The sequence below is a fragment of the Stegostoma tigrinum genome, chromosome 7 (genome assembly GCF_030684315.1).
Source record: "Stegostoma tigrinum isolate sSteTig4 chromosome 7, sSteTig4.hap1, whole genome shotgun sequence".
NCBI lineage: Eukaryota > Metazoa > Chordata > Chondrichthyes > Orectolobiformes > Stegostomatidae > Stegostoma > Stegostoma tigrinum.
The window spans coordinates 12,456,404-12,470,263 of NC_081360.1; the positions used below are offsets into that span (position 1 = coordinate 12,456,404).

General features: G+C 44.4%; 1 long non-coding RNA gene across 2 annotated transcripts in view; it reads right to left on the bottom strand.

Moving 5' to 3' along the window:
- Positions 1–13,860, bottom strand: part of LOC125454057 (uncharacterized) — a 94,375-nt gene that overhangs the window by 45,147 nt on the left and 35,368 nt on the right. For both annotated transcript variants that reach the window (XR_007247921.2, XR_007247920.2), the window contains exons 3-4: positions 10,006–10,133; positions 9,653–9,676 (exon numbers count right to left, since the gene is read on the bottom strand). This is a non-coding gene — a long non-coding RNA (uncharacterized LOC125454057). The remainder of the gene's footprint in view (positions 1–9,652; positions 9,677–10,005; positions 10,134–13,860) is intronic.

Consider the following 13,860-nt stretch of genomic DNA (forward strand, 5'->3'; position numbering starts at 1 on the left):
TTGTAGAACCTCAGCATGTTAGTCAAGCTTTCAAAATCTGTGCCGACACTTCCTAATCAAGCCATTTTTTTTCCAATTTGATTATTAATTTTATCCTGAATAATTGTTTCTAGAAACTTTCCTTCCACCAAAGTTTAACAAATTGGTCTGAAATTGCTGGCATTATCCTTAGGACCTTTGTTGAACAAGGCTGTAATGTTTGCAATTCTCCAGACTTCTAGCAACTCCCGCAGATCCAGGGAAAACTGAAAAATTATGGCCTGTGTCCCTGCAATTTCTACCCTCACTCCCTTTAAAATCCTTTGGTGCATTTCATCTGGTCCCAGCATCTTGTGAACTTTAAGTGTCAATAGCCTATCCAAGACTTCTTCCTTATTAATTTTGATCGCCACTTCCAGTGACAGAGTTTCCCCTTTGTCACCGTGGTCTGGACAGCATTCTCCTCTTTAGTTAAGGTAGATACAAAGTACTCAGATATACCCCTTGCCTCTATGTGTAAACCCCCTTTTTGGTCTCTGATTGCCCTACTCCTCCTGTACCCACTCTCGTGCCATTTATCTACCTATTGAAGGCTTTGGGATTTCTGTTTGTCTTAGTTGCTGGCATTTTTTTATAGAGATAGTTGGAACTGCCGATGCTGGAGAATCTGAGACAGCACAGTGCGAAGCTGGGCGAACACAGCAGGCCAAGCAGCATCAGAGGAGCAGGAAAGCTTACATTTCACGTCGAGACCCTTCTTCTGAAGAAGGGTCTCGACCCGAAACGTCAAGCTTTCCTGCTCCTCTGATGCTGCTTGATCTGCTGTGTTCATCCAGCTTCGCACCGTGTTGTCTCAGTATTTTCTTATAGTTCCTTCGGTTTTCCCATTGATTCCCAATTGTAATTTCTTTCTCATACTTGTCATCAGCATACCTTTTTTATTATAATGTTAATTTATACCTCCTTTCTCATCCAGGCAACACTGAATACAGAGATCACACAGGGTGGAGCTGGAGGAACACAGCAGGCAAGGCAGCATCAGAGGAGCAGGCAAGTTGACATTTCGGGTTAGAGCCCACCTCCAGCTCCACACTGTATTATCTCTGACTCCAGCATCTGCCAGTTCTTGCTATCTCTAACACTGAATATATTTGTCATATCCTTTCTATTTAAGGGAATATACCGCTCCTGTACCCGAACCATCTGCTCTTTGAAGGTGACCCATTGTTGAGCTACTGTTTTTTCCCACCAAGCTCTTGCTCCAGTCAATCCTGCCCAACTCTGTCCTTATCCCTTTAAAGTCATCTCTCCGCCAATTAATTTTTCTCAGTCTGAATTGTTGCATGTCATTCTCCTACATCAACCTTTCCTGCTGCTCGGATGCTGTCTGACCTGATGTGTTTTTCCAGCTCCACATTTTTTGACTCTAGCTTCCAGCATCTGCAGTCCTTTCTGTCTCCAAGTGGTGAAGAAGGTGCTTGGCATGCTTGCTTTCATTGGTCAGAATACTGAGTGTAGGAGTTGGTAGATCCGACTCATCCATGCCAACTAGACATCCCAATCTGACTTAGTCCCATTTGCCAGCAGTTGGCCCATATCCCTCCAAATCTCTCCTATTCATATACTCATCCTAAAGCCTTTTAAATGTTGCAATTGTACCCCCCTCCAACACATCCTCTGGTAGCTCGTTCCATACACGTACCATCCTCTGCGTGATAAAGTTATCCTCAGTTCCTATTTAAATCTTTTCCCTCCTCTTTCAACCTTTATTTTGGACACCCTTACCCTGGGAAAAGGACCTTGGCTATTCACCCTATTCATGCCCCTCATGATTTACTAAACCTCTTAAGGTCACCCCGCAGCCTCCAACGCTACAGACGAAAAAGCCCCCACTCAGCCTCTCTCTTAACTCAAACCCTCTGACCCCAGCAACATCCATGTAAATCTTTTTTGCACCCTTTAAAGGTCGCATTTGGTTTTGAGTGATGTATTAGAGGTCAATGGTCTTACCTGATGATCTCTGCTGCAAAGGGAATGAGCAAGCTTACATGGAAGCTTGGACAAGCAAGAGAATTATTGGATGATATGATGGGGATCAGAGCTATAGAGGAAAAAGGAAGCAGCTGAAATCCTGGGTGTGACAGGAAGAGTCAGCCAAAAAATGGAAAAGATGGGCTTGAAAGGCAAGGTCAATACCATCCACATCTTAGTCCATCCTAGGGTGTTGGCAGAGATCTTACAGGACTTTGAGCTCATTTCAAGTCTCCAATTCAGCCATGTCTCAGAGTGTTGGTTTTTTGGTTTTATTTATTATTGTCACATGTACCTAGGTACCGTGAAAAGTTTTGTTTTGCGCACAGTATGGACAGATCACAACATACAAAGTGCGTTAGCGTAACAGAACAGAGTGGGGAGTACAACTTTATGGCCGCAGAGAAGGTACACAAAGAGCAAGGTTGACATTAAATTTAAAATTAGAGAGATCCACACAGAAATCTAATAACAGTGGAGAAGAAGCTGTTGATGAATCTGTTGGTATGTGTGTTTAAGCTTTTGTTTCTTCTGCCTGATGGAAGAGGTAGGAAGAGATTATAACCGGGGTAGGAGGAGTCTTTGATTATATTGGCTGCCTTCCCGAGGCACTGAGAAGTACAGATGGAGTCAATGAAGGTTGGCTTGCGTGTTTACAACTCTTTGTAATTTCTTATGGTCCTGGGCACAGCAGTTGCCATACCAAGCAGTGATGTATCCAGATAGAATGCTTTCTATAGTGCACCTATAAAAGTTGGTGAGAGTCCTTACGGACATAGCAAATTTCCTTAACCTCCTGAGGAAGTAGAGGGCTTGTTATGCTTTTTGGACACAAATGCAATGCCCCCAATTCTGTACCAACCATAAAATGTGCCACTACATTAAACTCTGACTAAACTCATCTCAAATGGCAATGATGAATAACACTTCATATTATATTTAAATAATGAAACAAAGGTAAATTTGAAAAACACCAAACCACCTTTGTGATCTCAATACATTACATTAATGGCAATGGAGCTAGAGTGGAAAATCACAGTAAGGTAGGATACCCATGCCTATAAGAGTGCATAATCAGTTGATAGTGGGCTACACCATGGAAAATTTTCCCCTGCCATGTGATCGTACCTGTCTGCTATACATACAAGGGTTCTTTAAATTTTATTTCAAATAGCACAGCAGCCAGCAAAAAGAGTCTAGAAATGATGACCACCTCCCATACTGCCATCAGGAACAACATGCCACAGTTAATATTTCACCCAAAAATGACTGTTTTAGACAAAGGATTCAGACAGCAATGACGATACACGTACCTATGGTCTGACAGTTTGTGTTAGGAGGAGAAAACAATTGAACTGTGCCAATAATCTCTGTGCTTTATATTTTAGCCAAATTGGGAAGAAATGTACTTATTTTACCCAAATGCAAATACAGTCAGTCTTTACTACAAACACAGGCAGCTATTTGTCATCTTCAGAGCCATTGTCAAGGATCCAAATATAGGCAAATGAGCTGGCACCAGCCTACAATCCTGATGATCTGCAGGGAATAAGCAAGCCAAATGAAAGAATGAGAGAGCCATCAAGTGCCTGCTGCCTGTACTGCTAGCAAGTGATGCAAGGCTGTCTTGATTTGGGAAGTGGATATAGAGTCATAGAGTCAGACAGCACAGAAACAGGTTCTTAGGTCCAATTTGTCCATACTGACCAGACATCCTGATCTGACCTCGTCCCATGTTCCTGCATTCGGCCCATATCCCTCTAAACCCTTCTTATTCATCTACTCATCCAGATGCCTTTTAAATGTAGTAATTGTACGTAACTCCCCCTCTGGCAGCTTATTCCACACATGCATGACCCTCTGCGTGAAAAGATTGCACCTGAGGTCCTTTTCAAATCTTTCCCCTCTCACCTTAAACCCATGTCCTCGAGTTTTTGATTCCCCTACCCTAGGGCAAAGACCTTGGCTATTCACCCTATCCACGCCCCTCATGATTTTATAAATCTCTATTAGGTCATTCCCCAGCCTCCGATGCTCCAGGGAAAACAGGCCCAGCCTATTCAGTCTCTCCCTATAGCTCAAACCCTCCAGTGCCAGCAACAGCCTTGTAAATCTTTTCTGCACTCTTTCAAGTTTAACAACATCTTCCCTATTGAAGGGGAGATGGACAAGGACCTTACTAATGGAAAGGGTTTGACTGTCTTTCAAGGAATGACTGAATTTCAGCCAAAATATAAGTTGGATTTTAAATCAGAAATAACTATAGTTATTGGCCTGGCATGAAGCAATGCATTTGCAACCAGTGAGGAAACTTAGTCATGTGTATTGGAGCAATGATAGTTAAAATGAGGAGGAATCCTTTTGTATTTGTCAGGTTTAACATGCTCCTGTGAAAACATTACTGGCTACATGGCAGGGTGAAACTGTAGCACAAGCACACAAGTCCACAGAATTTTAGGTTCTGCACTGTCAGGACTTTTCCAAAATTCCCCAAGAGCTTTCAATGTGTGGGTTTTCTGAGCTAAATTTGAAATAACTCCACAAAGGCTGGTATCCGATCACCAAGTCACCTTTTATTTAACCATGGAGAATCCTGGATGCTGATCCAGCACCCTCAGAGTCAGCTGTCAGAGTGAACAGGACTCCCACAGCTACCGAGAATACACCTCCTCCCACCCACCCTCCTGCAAAAATTCCATCCCCTATTCCCAATTCCTCCGTCGCATCTGCTCCCAGGATGAGGCATTCCACTCCCGCACATCCCAGATGTCCAAGTTCTTCAAGGGCCGCAACTTTCCCCCCGCAGTGGTCGAGAACACCCTTGACCGTGTCTCCCGCAATTCCCGCAACACATCCCTCACACCACATCCCCGCCACAACCGCCCCCAGAAGATCCCCTTCGTTCTCACATACCACCTCACCAACCTCCAGATACAATGTATCATCCTCTGACACTTCCGCCATCTACAATCCGACCCCACCACCAAAGCTATTTTTCCATCCCCACCCTTGTCTGCCTTCTGGAGAGACCATTCTCTCCGCGACTCCCTTGTCTGCTCCACACTCCCCTCCAACCCCACCACACCCGGCACCTTCCCCTGCAACCATAGGAGGTGCTACACTTGCCCCCACACCCCCATCCCAGGCCCCAAGATGACCTTCCACATCAAGCAGATGTTCACGTGCACATCTGCCAATGTGGTATATTGTATCCATTGCACCCAGTGTGGCTTCCTCTACATTGGGGAAATCAAGCGGAGGCTTGGGGACTGCTTTGCAGAACACCTCCGCTCGGTTCGCAACAAACAACTGCACCTCCCAGTCGCGAACCATTTCAACTCCCCCTCCCATTCCTCAGACGACATATCCATCATGGGCCTCCTGCAGTGCCACAATGATGCCACCTGAAGGTTGCAGGAACAGCAATCATATTCCGCTTGGGAACCCTGCAGCCCAATGGTATCAATGTGGACTTCACCAGCTTCAAAATCTCTCCTTCCCCCACTGCATCACAAAACCAGCCCAGCTCGTCCCCTCCCCGCACTGCATCCCAAAACCAGCCCAGCCTGTCTCTGCTTCCCTAACCTGTTCTTCCTCTCACCCATCCCTTCCTCCCACCTCAAGCTGCACCTCCATTTCCTACCTACCACCTCATCCCGTCTCCTTGGCCTGTCCATCTTCCCTGGACTGACCTATCCCCTCCCTACCTCCTCACCTATACTCTCCTCTCTACCTATCTTCTTTTCTCTCCATCTTCGGTCCGCTTCCCCCTCTCTCCCTATTTATTCCAGTTCCCTCTCCCCATCCCCCTCTCTGATGAAGGGTCTAGGCCTGAAACGTCAGCTTTTGTGCTCCTGAGATGCTGCTTGGCCTGCTGTGTTCATCCAGCTCCACACTTTGTTATCTTGGATTTTCCAGTATCTGCAGTTCCCATTATCACAGGACATCTGACACTCCTGTTTACGGATGTGAGTTTGCTCGCTGAGCTGGATGGTTCGTTTTCAGACGTTTCGTCACCATACCAGGTAACATCCTAAGTGAGCCTCCGACGAAGCGCTGGTGTTATGTCCCGCTTTCTATTTATCTGGTTAGGTTTCCTTGGGTTGGTGATGTCATTTCCTGTTCTTTTTCTCAGGGTTGGAAAAAAGAACAGGAAATGACATCACCAATGCAGGAAATGACATCACCAACCCAAGGAAACCGAAACAGATAAATAGAAAGCGGGACATAACACCAGCGCTTTGTCGGAGGCTCACTGATGATGTTACCTAGTATGGTGACGAAACGTCTGAAAACGAACCTTCCAGCTCAGCGAACAAACTCACATCCAGAACCTCAACCTGAGCTACAAATCTTCTCAAAACTCGCTAACTCCTGTTTACATCTGTCAGCCAGGATTCCCTGATTGGACCAGATTAACACCCCAGTCAGGGAACTCATATTCTGTGATGTCCACTTGGCTGATCTTGTTACAATCACTACATGCCTGCCCCTCTGAGGTGGAGGAGATTGGCTGGTTCTTTTTCTTGTAAGCCCTCCTGGGGCGTTTTCACACTGAGTTCAGTTCGTCCAACTCATCCTCGGATATGGGCGGTGTGTACTAGACCATAGTCGGCCACCCGCACCCCGGAGCTTCTCAGGAATGATTCATCCTCTTCTTCAGGCAGTCAAGGCCTCAAGGCTGCGACATCCACCATGTCCATCTCAGACTCCAAGGTTTCTTCGACAGTAAATGAGGGGGGAGAACCCATGAGTTCCGACAACTTTGCCAGATGTTCGAAGGGACCGAGTATGTTTTGCTCTTGTCTCCCCTGCAAGGTTGCAGTTTTCATGTGGTCTACATGCTTGTACAGGACCGCCTCACCTATCACATCATGGGACCTGATCTCATATCGACCATGCCTCTTACCCATGCAGGGACATACCCATGGTTTTGGCACCAAACTTTGTCCCCCAAAGTATCGCTCATTTTGGCATTTCTGATGCCGTTTCACCCTCCACCCACCCAGGTTCAGAAAGATCAGAATTAACCTGCTGCAGAGTCTTCTCCTCATTTGTAACTCCTCTAGAGCTATCTCTGTAGTTTCACAAGGGCTGGTCCTATAATCAAATAGGAATCAGGACAATTTGGAATTGAGTAAAGTTGTTTCTTTCAGCCAGCCTACAAACTTTAGACTGCTCTTTCCGCTAGACCATTCGAAGATGGATGGTATGGCGCTTTCTTTGCATACCAAATGCCTCACAACTTTAGGAAATCCTCCAATTCCCTACTGGTAAATGATGACCCATTGTCTGTGACCAGCACTTTTGGGAGCCTATGTATTGCAAAAGGTGCGCACAGCTTTCTATCGCCATCTCCTTGTTTGACAAATGAACTCAATACATGTTCAACCACTTTGAGCAGACTTCCACAATCACTAAGAACATTGAGCCCATGAAAGGGCCAGCTTAGTTGATGTGATGAGTGCAGGGTTTACCCAGCCATTCCCAAGAATTTGGGGGAGCTGCAGGTTCCTTGTCCTTGTTGGTACTCTGGGCACTGCCCCATTAATGTGGCTATGTCTGGGCTTTAGCTAGTAGCGACGTTTTCATGGTTACATCATTAATCCCACATACCAAATAGTCTCTCAGCATCTTATTAAGGATTAGCTAAAAGTCAAATACCTCTGCCAGTCTTCTTGACCTCATCAAAAATCTTGACTCCTCTGGTTCTCAAATTGCCAAGTAAAACTGAGATGATCTCAGAACTAAAGGAGGCTTGGGGTCATAATATTCCTCAACTAAATCAACCAACTCTTGAAAGGTTTTCATATCTGATGCGTGATGGCAAGTTATACTACTAACAACCAAAAATGCAGTGGGTCCACAAGATGTCAGGAGGATTACTCAACGCTTTTCGTCTGCCCTAATGTCATGTGACCAGAAAAAAAATCGCATTCTCTCCACTTACTGGGCCCAGTCTTTGACCACAGAATTGAATGAATCAGGTTTCCCAATTAATGGCATGATGTCAGAAATGCTTACTCCAAATAAAAGACAATTGTGAGCGAATTTCTTCGGGAGCATGCCTTTTTCTTGTCGACACTGAAATAACTCCACAGTGGCCGGTGTCCTATCACAGTCACCCTTTATTTACAGGTATAAAGTCTTAGAAACTGATCCAGCTCCCTCAGAACCAGTTCTCAGAGTGAATAGGATGTCTGACACTCCTGTTTCTATTGCCATGCCTAAGTGTATTATCCCATAATTATCCGGACTGAATTCCATTTCCCAGTGATCAGCCCATCTGACCAGCCTGTCTACATTCTCTGGTAGTGTATCTTTACTAATTATCACCCACTACTTATCAATTTTTGTATCACAAAAGCCTGCTCAAAAGAAACCAATTAGTTTGAAATCCAAACTCTGAAAATATGAACATATATAGATACAAATCACCCTCTGCATTACAGAAGTAATATTCATGATTGTATAATAAGAGCATGTTACATGCAATAAACCTCAGTCTGCTGCCAACCATGCATGCTGTACATTTCATTGTCTCAAATTTATCACAATTAAAACCCTGAGGAGGAACGATTAGGTTGTTTTCTGTCAGAGAGATCACTTTATCATATTACACAAGGACAAGAGGTCCTCCTCAAACACCATCTTCCAGAATGACACTTGTCAGCATTATCTTTACCCACGATTTGTAAACACCATGCTTCATTTGAAATTCTGCATGACTCTCCGTTGCTTCATGCGCTGCTCTTTCAAACTCCAAGATCAAAAGAGAGCTCACTGTAAATATGAACCAAGAGACTATTTGGACCGCAGTGCTCTTAAAGATAGTGGAATCAAGGGTTTGGGGATAAGGCAGGAACAGGATACTGATTGTGGATGATCAGCCATGATCATAATGAATGGTGGTGCTGGCTCGAAGGGCTGAATGGCCTACTCCAGCACCTATTGTCTATTGTCTATTGATCAACATTGCAGGGTGCTCAGATCTGTTGCAAATAACATTTCAGTTGGCTGTTTGAGGCGGACCAAGCCAAGAACCCAGAATCATCCTGACCAATATGAATCTGTTCTAGACAGTTTAGGGCATAGCCACCACATCCACTAAGACATAAAGAAATTGCTGCAACAAGTTCCCCTCATCTGCCATGCCCACAGGGAGCATGTGCAACCAAGTAAGGCAGCTTTGGAATCCCAGCGCTTGTCTGGGTGTGCAACACTATTTTGAATAAGGCAGTGGCACTAGGGATGTCAGACTACTCCAAGATATCGGCCAATGGCGAATCCTTTTAGCTACAGCAAGTGGTCGATTCAAGATAGCAGCAGATGAAAAAAGTACCACAGAGGTGTGGCAAGTAGCTGGTGAGGAGAGCTTGGGATGATAGTAACAGAAATTTGACCAGGCCTCACTGATAGAAACCATCCAAGAAACTCAATGGAAATGGCACTTTACCAAAAGTTAAAACAACGTGGTTGACTCTTAACTGCCCTCGGGGCAATTAAGGATGGGCAATAACTGCTGCCTAGCCAGCGACATCCTCATCTTTTTAATGAATATTTAAAAAGTGAATGATTTTATTTTATTGTCACATGTATTTTACATTAAGAAATACAGTAAAATACAGAGAAAAGCTTTTACCTGTTGCCACAAGCCAGCACCATTCTGTACAGTTGAAGGAAAGGAGAAAAAATGTAAAGATATAGCCTAAACAGAAGTCCATCTACATTCCACTGCCTTCTACATGAGCCCTGAGCTAGCTCAGAGGCACCACCGCCTTGCCTCTGTCTACACCAGACCCAACCAATTTTGAAGTCGCCAATCTCCAGGTACCAGTTTTCACCACTGGACCGATTCTCCCCCGCCACTGCCTTGCCGCCACCTGTGCTGGACCCAACCAACAACAAAGTTGCTGATCTTCAGGTGCCATCTATCGTCACACGGCCTATCTAATTGATGCCATCTCTGTTGATATAGCAGGGTCCCATGCTCACCTCAGAAAAGTGTGGATCCACTTGACTCTGCGCTGGGCCCACTCAAGTCCACACTCAGATCACTCCCTTCCACCATGAGTCACACCGGGACAGCTCGCTCCTGCCAATGCTCCATCCGCAAGCGAGCTCTTCAAAGAAGACCACAGGTACAAAAAGTTAAGTAAGGGAGAGAGGGAAAAATAAAAGGAGAGAGAGAAAAATAAAGATAAGAACAAAAAGAAAAGCAGATGGAGATGGAGAGCCCCCTACCCCACCACCATCTTGCAATATAGAAAAATATGACAAGATTCAGCATTTTATATCTGCCTATAATGTGGAAGATAAAAAGCATTCCACAAACAGTGGGGAATTAAGGGACCAGTAAGAATGAAGAACCTAAAGAAATTAGTCTTAGTGAATTGATTAGATTAGATTCCCTACAGTGTGGAAACAGGCCCTTCGGCCCAACAAGTCCACACTGCCCCTTGGAGCATCCCACCCAGGCCCATCCTCCTATAACCCACACACCCCTGAACACTACAGGCAGTTTAGCATGGCTGATCCAAATAGCCTCCACATCTTTGGACTGTGGGAGGAAACCCATGCAGACATGGGGAGAATGTGCAAACTCTGCAAAGGCAGTTGCCTAAGGCTGGAATTGAACCTAGGTCCCTGGCGCCTTGAGGCTGCAGTGTTAACCACTGAGCCACCATGCCACCCAAGAAATAATTCTGGGGAAATTAGCAGGCGTAAATCCTGTGGGCCTGTTTTAGCCTATCCTAAACTTTTAAAAGAGGTGGCTGAATGGAGTACATGAATTCATCTGGACCTTTGAGAATTCCTAAGATTCTAGAATAGTCATCATGGATTGGAAAGTGGTAAATATAACATCACTACTCAAGAAATGAGGGATAGCGAAGAAGAGACAATAGGCCAGTCAACTGGTAATTAGGAGAAAGAAAAATATTGTGAAATATTGGTGATATCATTAAGGACAAATCGCTTGGGTATCAGTTATGTACAATGTATATTAGTAACTGAAGAAGGGACAGTGGGTGTCACACATTCAAGTTTGCCAATGATACAAAGTTAGGTGAGAAAGTGAACTGTGATGGATACGAGAGGTTTCACAAAGGTATAAATAAAGACTTAACTTTCCAAAGTTCATTTTGGACAAAAGTGCTTTGTAGTCAGTGAGGTACCTCTGTCATGTAGTTGTTGTTGTAATATAGGGAATGCAGCAACCAATTTGGGCACAGCAAATTTCCACAAACAACAATATGACTTTGACAGTCTGCTTGAGAGATAAATATTGGTCAGGAAACCAGGGATAACTCCCTTGTTTGTCTTCCAAGTATCTAATGGGACCTAATAGCTCCTGAGAGAACAGAGAGAGCATCAGTTCAAATTCTTATCCGAACGGTTGCACTTCTGGCACTTCCACAGCACCAAACCGGATATTTGTGTTGAAATCCCACAATGCTTTCATCGTAGACAAAAACCAAAAGAACTGTGAATGCTGGAAATCTACAACAAAAACAGAAATTTTTGGAAAGTCACAGTGGGTCTGGCAGCATCTAAGAGGAGAAAGCAAGAGTTAACATTTTCAGTTCAGAAACTCTTCTTTGGAACTCTCCTGAGTAGTGTCAAGCTTCTTGAGACAACAGAACTACTGGCCAAGCTGACTGAATGGCTGGCAGCTCACCAAGTTAGGGCTTCCTAGCCCTGAGAGGCAGAAGTCCCATTCAGATCCAAATAAGGAAGGCCCCAATCTATACGACATACAAATTTCACGTCAGCAAAGTCCTGATTGAAGTTTAGCTGGAAGAGGTGGAAGGGTATCAATTCAGATCTAAGCCAGTTAAAAAGCATCTGAGCCATCACTAAATCCCCCCAAAATCAGCTTGCTGAGAGTCACCATTGACAAAAAAAAACTGAACTGAATCAGCCATATAAATACAGGAGCTACAAAAGCAGGTCAGAAGTTAGGCACCCTGCAGTGAGCAACTCGCCTCCTGACTCCCCAAAGCCTGTCCACTATCGACAAAGCACAAGTTGAAACATAATGGAATATTTCCCTTTTCTCTGGACAAGTATAGCTCCAAAGACTCTAGAAGCTTAACACTATCCGGGACAATGTAGTCCGCTCGTATGGCGCCACATCCACAAACATCCACTCCCACCATCACTGATGCTCAGTAGCAATAGTGAGTACAATCTCCAAGATGCACTGCAGAAGTTCACAAGGCTCCTAGCATCTTCTAAACCACTACCATCTAGAATGACAAGGGGAGCAGATATATGGAAACACCACCCTTTGCAAGTTCTCTTCCAAGATACTTGACTTGGAAATATATTACCATTCCTTCAGTATCACTGGGTCAAAATCCTGGAACTCCTTTCCATAACTGCAGTGTGGGTCTACCTACATCCAGTGGACTATAGCACTATAAGAAGACAGCTCACTACTACCACCTCCTCAAAGGCAATAAATACTGGCCTAACCAACAAAGGCCATATCCCATGAATGACACTGGGGCAGGTCAGACTTAAACCCAGGCTCCAGTCCAAAGGTAGAAACATTACCACAATGTCACAAGGACCCTCAATATTATTGTGTTGCATACATCAGGAGCAGGTGAATTCTGAAACCAAGCCTCCTAGTCCAGATTTATGACATTATCACTGTGCCTCAACAGCCCTCCTCTCCCTTTATGTTTACTAAGTCATTTAATTAATTTATTAATCCCAGTCAGCAGCTTATCTCTTGCTTTTCTGACAGATATCCCTTGTGTTTTTATATAAAACATTTAAAGAAAACAATCAATCCTTGACTAGAAACTAATGAAAAGTAAGTTAAAAAGTTAATTTAGTCACGGGATCGCCAGCTGAGCCAGTGTTTATTGCCGATCCCTAGGTGTCTTTGAGAAGGTGGTAATGAGCTGCCTTCTTGCTGTCCATGTGTTGTAGATTGACCCATAACACTACTAGGGGCGGAATTCCAGGATTTAGACCCAGTGTCACTGAAGAAACCACAACACAGTCCCAAGACAGGACGTAAGTAGCTTGGGAGGGAACTAGCAGGTAGTGTTGTTCCTGTTAGCCATCCTTGTCCTTTGAGCTGGTAGAGTCGTGGGTTTGGGAGGTGCTGTTTGAGGATCTTTGGTGAATTTCTGTAGTGCATCTTGTAGATAGTACACACTGCTGCTACTGAGTGTCAGTAATGAAGGAAGCGGATGTTTGTGCTTGTGGTGCCAATCAAGTGGGCTCTTCTCTTCTGAATGGTGTCAAGCTTCTTGAGTGTTGTTGGAGCTGCACCCATCCAGGCAAGTGGACAGTAATCCATCACACTCCTGACTTGTGCCTTGTAAATGGCGGGCAGGCTTTGGGAAGTCAGGAGGTGAGTTTCTCTCTGATCTGCTCTTGTAACCATTGTATTTATATAGCATCTGGTCAATGGCGACTCCCAGGTTATTAATACTGGGGGAATTCAGTGATAATAATGCCACTAAATGTCAAGGGGTGATGGGTGACTGTCTCTTCTTGTTGAGGGTCATTGTCTGGCATGAATATTACTTGCCTCTTGCCAGCCCAAATCTGGATTATTGTCCAGGTTTTGTTGCATTTGGATTTGAACTGTTTCAGTATCTGAGGATATATTTCATACTCTACATTTTATATTAAAACGCAACATTCCTTACTGTCATTTATTTATTTAAACAAAAACAACTGTAACATGTTTAATCCACAAAATTACTGGAATTTAAAAGAAATGGTCATAACTGTTCATACCACCAGGTGTCCCCCTCCAAGGATCGTCAATAATTTCTTGAAAAGTACCTTCCTTTCATGAAACAGTTTAGCACCCAGTGGCTT